Raw genomic sequence first — 5910 nt, 5'->3', positions numbered from 1 at the left:
GGTTGTGTGGCCTGCCACTTCTCGGCCGAGCCGTTGTTGCTCCTAAACGTTTCCACTATAACTATAACAGCGCTTACAATTGACCCGGGGGAAGCTCTAATATAATAAAAACTAAAACATTTGACAAACTGACATTATATATGTTGAATATCACTGAGCTCTTCAGTAAGGCCTTTTTCTTTGAACCTTTATTTAACACGTCAAATTCTTATTTACAATGTCGGCCTACCAGGGAAAAATGGGTTAACTGCCTTGTTCAGGGGCAGAACGACAGCTTTTAACCTTGTCAGCTCAGGGATTTGAACTAGCAACCTTTCGGTTACTGGTCCAACTCTCCCACCACTAGACTACCTGCCTCCTCGACACTCTAACCACTAGGCTACCTACCTCCTCTACACTCTAACCACTAGACTACCTGCCTCCTCTACACTCTAACCACTAGGCTACCTGCCACCTCTACACTCTAACCACTAGGCTACCTACCTCCTCTACACTCTAACCACTAGACTACCTGCCGTCATTCCACTGCCAATGTTTCTATGGAGATTGCATGGCTGTGTGCTCGATTTATATCGTCTGCAGAGTGTAGTGATGTAGTTCAACCTCTGTGTGTCACGGCTGGCTGAAGGACTGGACCAAGGTGCAGCATGGTAAGCGTACATTTTCGTTTTTATAAAAAATGACGCAGACAAAACAAAGAACAAAAACAGTCCTCTGTACAGTGTAGTGATGTAGTTCACCCTCTGTGTGTAGCCAGTCCTCTGTACAGTGTAGTGATGTAGTTCACCCTCTGTGTGTAGCCAGTCCTCTGTACAGTGTAGTGACGTAGTTGTGTAGCCCACAGTCCACCAGTAGCAAGGTTTCAATTCAGTCCACCAGTAGCTAGGTTTCCATTCAGTCCACCAGTAGTCCATTTTGTTCCCCAGTATCTAGGTTTCCATTCAGACCACCAGTAGCTAGGTTTCCATTCAGTCCACCAGTAGCTAGGTTTCCATTCAGTCCTCCAGTAGCTAGGTTTCCATTCAGTCCTCCAGTAGCTAGGTTTCCATTCAGTCTACCAGTAGCTAGGTTTCCATTCAGTCCCCCAGTATCTAGGTTTCCATTCAGACCACCAGTAGCTAGGTTTCCATTCAGTCCACCAGTAGCTAGGTTTCTATTCAGTCCACCAGTAGCTAGGTTTCCATTCAGTCCACCAGTAGTCCATTCAGTCCACCAGTAGCTAGGTTTCCATTCAGTCCACCAGTAGCTAGGTTTCCATTCAGTCCACCAGTAGTCCATTCAGTCCACCAGTAGCTAGGTTTCCATTCAGTCCACCAGTAGTCCATTCAGTCCACCAGTAGCTAGGTTTCCATTCAGTCCACCAGTAGCTAGGTTTCCATTCAGTCCACCAGTAGCTAGGTTTCCATTCAGTCCACCAGTAGTCCATTCAGTCCACCAGTAGCTAGGTTTCCATTCAGACCACCAGTAGCTGGTTTCAATTCAGTCCACCAGTAGCTAGGTTTCCATTCAGTCCACCAGTAGTCCATTCAGTCCACCAGTAGTCCATTTTGTTCCCCAGTATCTAGGTTTCCATTCAGACCACCAGTAGCTGGTTTCCATTCAGTCCACCAGTAGTCCATTCAGTCCACCAGTAGCTAGGTTTCCATTCAGTCCTCCAGTAGCTAGGTTTCCATTCAGTCCACCAGTAGCTAGGTTTCTATTCAGTCCACCAGTAGTCCATTCAGTCCACCAGTAGCTAGGTTTCCATTCAGTCCACCAGTAGTCCATTCAGTCCACCAGTAGCTAGGTTTCCATTCAGTCCACCAGTAGCTAGGTTTCCATTCAGTCCACCAGTAGTCCATTCAGTCCACCAGTAGCTAGGTTTCCATTCAGTCCACCAGTAGTCCATTCAGTCCACCAGTAGCTAGGTTTCTATTCAGTCCACCAGTAGTCCATTCAGTCCACCAGTAGCTAGGTTTCCATTCAGTCCACCAGTAGTCCATTCAGTCCACCAGTAGCTAGGTTTCCATTCAGTCCACCAGTAGCTAGGTTTCCATTCAGTCCACCAGTAGTCCATTCAGTCCACCAGTAGCTAGGTTTCCATTCAGTCCACCAGTAGTCCATTCAGTCCACCAGTAGCTAGGTTTCCATTCAGTCCACCAGTAGCTAGGTTTCCATTCAGTCCACCAGTAGCTAGGTTTCCATTCAGTCCACCAGTAGTCCATTCAGTCCACCAGTAGCTAGGTTTCCATTCAGTCCACCAGTAGCTAGGTTTCCATTCAGTCCACCAGTAGCTAGGTTTCCATTCAGTCCACCAGTAGTCCATTCAGTCCACCAGTAGCTAGGTTTCCATTCAGTCCACCAGTAGCTAGGTTTCCATTCAGTCCACCAGTAGTCCATTCAGTCCACCAGTAGTCCATTCAGTCCACCAGTAGCTAGTTTTCCATTCAGTCCACCAGTATCTAGGTTTCCATTCAGTCCACCAGTAGCTAGGTTTCCATTCAGTCCACCAGTCCATTCAGTCAGCTAGTAGCTAGGTTTCCATTCAGTCCACCAGTAGCTAGGTTTCCATTCAGTCCACCAGTAGTCCATTCAGTCCACCAGTAGCTAGGTTTCCATTCAGTCCACCAGTAGCTAGGTTTCCATTCAGTCCACCAGTAGTCCATTCAGTCCACCAATAGCTAGGTTTCCATTCAGTCCACCAGTAGTCCATTCAGTCCACCAGTAGTCCATTCAGTCCACCAATAGCTAGGTTTCCATTCAGTCCACCAGTAGTCCATTCAGTCCACCAGTAGCTAGTTTTCCATTCAGTCCACCAGTAGCTAGGTTTCCATTCAGTCCACCAGTAGCTAGGTTTCCATTCAGTCCACCAGTAGTCCATTCAGTCCACCAGAAGTCCATTCAGTGCACCAGTAGTCCATTCAGTGCACCAGTAGTCTATTCAGTGCAACAGTAGTCCATTCAGTGCACCAGTAGTCCATTCAGTGCACCAGAAGTCCATTCAGTCCACCAGTAGTCCATTCAGTCCACCAGTAGCTAGGTTTCCATTCAGTCCACCAGTAGCTAGGTTTATATTCAGTCCACCAGTAGTCCATTCAGTCCACCAGTAGTCCATTCAGTCCACCAGTAGTCCATTCAGTCCACCAGTAGCTAGGTTTCCATTCAGTCCACCAGTAGCTAGGTTTCCATTCAGACCACCAGTAGCTAGGTTTCCATTCAGTCCTCCAGTAGCTAGGTTTCCATTCAGTCTACCAGTAGCTAGGTTTCCATTCAGTCCCCCAGTAGCTAGGTTTCCATTCAGTCCTCCAGTAGCTAGGTTTCCATTCAGTCCACCAGTAGCTAGGTTTATATTCAGTCCACCAGTAGTCTATTCAGTGCACCAGTAGTCTATTCAGTGCACCAGTAGTCCATTCAGTGCACCAGTAGTCCATTCAGTGCACCAGTCGTCCATTCAGTCCACCAGTAGTCCATTCAGTCCACCAGTAGCTAGTTTTCCATTCAGTCCACCAGTAGCTAGGTTTCCATTCAGTCCACCAGTAGCTAGGTTTCCATTCAGTCCACCAGTCCATTCAGTCAGCTAGTAGCTAGGTTTCCATTCAGTCCTCCAGTAGCTAGGTTTCCATTCAGTCTACCAGTAGCTAGGTTTCCATTCAGTCCCCCAGTAGCTAGGTTTCCATTCAGTCCTCCAGTAGCTAGGTTTCCATTCAGTCCACCAGTAGCTAGGTTTATATTCAGTCCACCAGTAGTCTATTCAGTGCACCAGTAGTCTATTCAGTGCACCAGTAGTCCATTCAGTGCACCAGTAGTCCATTCAGTGCACCAGAAGTCCATTCAGTCCACCAGTAGTCCATTCAGTCCACCAGTAGCTAGGTTTCCATTCAGTCTACCAGTAGCTAGGTTTCCATTCAGTCCTCCAGTAGCTAGGTTTCCATTCAGTCCACCAGTAGCTGGTTTCCATTCAGTCCACCAGTAGCTAGGTTTCCATTCAGTCCACCAGTAGCTAGGTTTCCATTCAGTCCGCCAGTAGCTGGGTTTCCATTCAGTCCACCAGTAGCTGGTTTCCATTCAGTCCACCAGTAGTCTATTCAGTCCACCAGTAGCTAGGTTTCCATTCAGTCCACCAGTAGTCTATTCAGTCCACCAGTAGCTAGGTTTCCATTCAGTCCACCAGTAGTCTATTCAGTCCACCAGTAGCTGGTTTCCATTCAGTCCACCAGTAGTCTATTCAGTCCACCAGTAGCTAGGTTTCCATTCAGTCCACCAGACGCTGGTTTCCATTCAGTCCACCAGTAGCTAGGTTTCCATTCAGTCCACCAGTAGCTAGGTTTCCATTCAGTCCACCAGTAGCTAGGTTTCCATTCAGTCCACCAGTAGCTAGGTTTCCATTCAGTCCACCAGTAGCTAGGTTTCCATTCAGTCCACCAGTAGCTAGGTTTCCATTCAGTCCACCAGTAGCTGGGTTTCAATTCAGTCCACCAGTAGCTAGGTTTCCATTCAGTCCACCAGTAGCTAGGTTTCCATTCAGTCCACCAGTAGCTAGGTTTCCATTCAGTCCACCAGTAGCTAGGTTTCCATTCAGTCCACCAGTAGCTGGTTTCCATTCAGTCCACCAGTAGCTGGTTTCCATTCAGTCCACCAGTAGCTAGGTTTCCATTCAGCCCACCAGTAGCTAGGGTTCCATTCAGTCCACCAGTAGCTAGGTTTCCATTCAGCCCACCATTAGCTGGTTTCCATTCAGTCCACCAGTAGCTAGGTTTCCATTCAGCCCACCAGTAGCTAGGTTTCCATTCAGTCCACCAGTAGCTAGGTTTCCATTCAGTCCACCAGTAGCTGGGTTTCAATTCAGTCCACCAGTAGCTAGGTTTCCATTCAGTCCACCAGTAGCTAGGTTTCCATTCAGTCCACCAGTAGCTAGGTTTCCATTCAGTCCACCAGTAGCTAGGTTTCCATTCAGTCCACCAGTAGCTAGGGTTCCATTCAGCCCACCAGTAGCTAGGGTTCCATTCAGCCCACCAGTAGCTGGTTTCCATTCAGTCCACCAGTAGCTAGGTTTCCATTCAGTCCACCAGTATCTAGGTTTCCATTCAGTCCACCAGTTTCCATTCAGTCCACCAGTAGCTAGGTTTCCATTCAGTCCACCAGTAGCTAGGGTTCCATTCAGTCCGCCAGTAGCTAGGTTTCCATTCAGTCCACCAGTTTCCATTCAGTCCACCAGTAGCTAGGGTTCCATTCAGTCCACCAGTAGTTTGGTTTGCTGGTTTCCATCAGGTTTGTGGATAAACGGCTGTGTGTCATGACATACTGCACATTATTTATGTAAATATCACAATGTAGGAATAAATCCGTCACTAGAATTTGAAATATGAACTTTATTTACTCATGTTTATATGAACATACATACAGTACAGCATAAAACGGCCTAGCAACCACCTAGCAACCAGGCTCAACTACGAGTTTACGCGCAGAAGGGTTCTTTAAAAACACATCCTCCTCCTCCTCTATCTCCATCTCTCTCTGAAAGTATCCATGTCTAGCGTTTATAGTGAATTAATCCCAAATGGCACCTTATTCCCTATATAGTGCACTACTTTAGACCAGGGCCCTATTCCCTATATAGTGAACTACTAGTGACCAGAGCCCTATTCCTTATATAGTGCACTACTTTAGACCAGAGCCCTATTCCCTATATAGTGAACTACTAGTGTCCAGAGCCCTATTCCCTATATAGTGCACTACTTTAGACCAGAGCCCTATTCCCTATATAGTGAACTACTAGTGACCAGAGCCCTATTCCCTATATAGTGCACTACTTTAGACCAGAGCCCTATTCCCTATACAGTGAACTACTTTAGACCAGAGCCCTATTCCCTATACAGTGAACTACTTTAGACCAGAGCCCTATTCCCTATATAGTGAACAACTAGTGACCAG

Source organism: Oncorhynchus masou, unplaced genomic scaffold (assembly GCF_036934945.1).
Source record: "Oncorhynchus masou masou isolate Uvic2021 unplaced genomic scaffold, UVic_Omas_1.1 unplaced_scaffold_1833, whole genome shotgun sequence".
Taxonomy (NCBI): domain Eukaryota; kingdom Metazoa; phylum Chordata; class Actinopteri; order Salmoniformes; family Salmonidae; genus Oncorhynchus; species Oncorhynchus masou.
The sequence above is the reverse complement of the archived record's forward strand: the minus strand, read 5'-3'. Positions refer to the sequence as shown.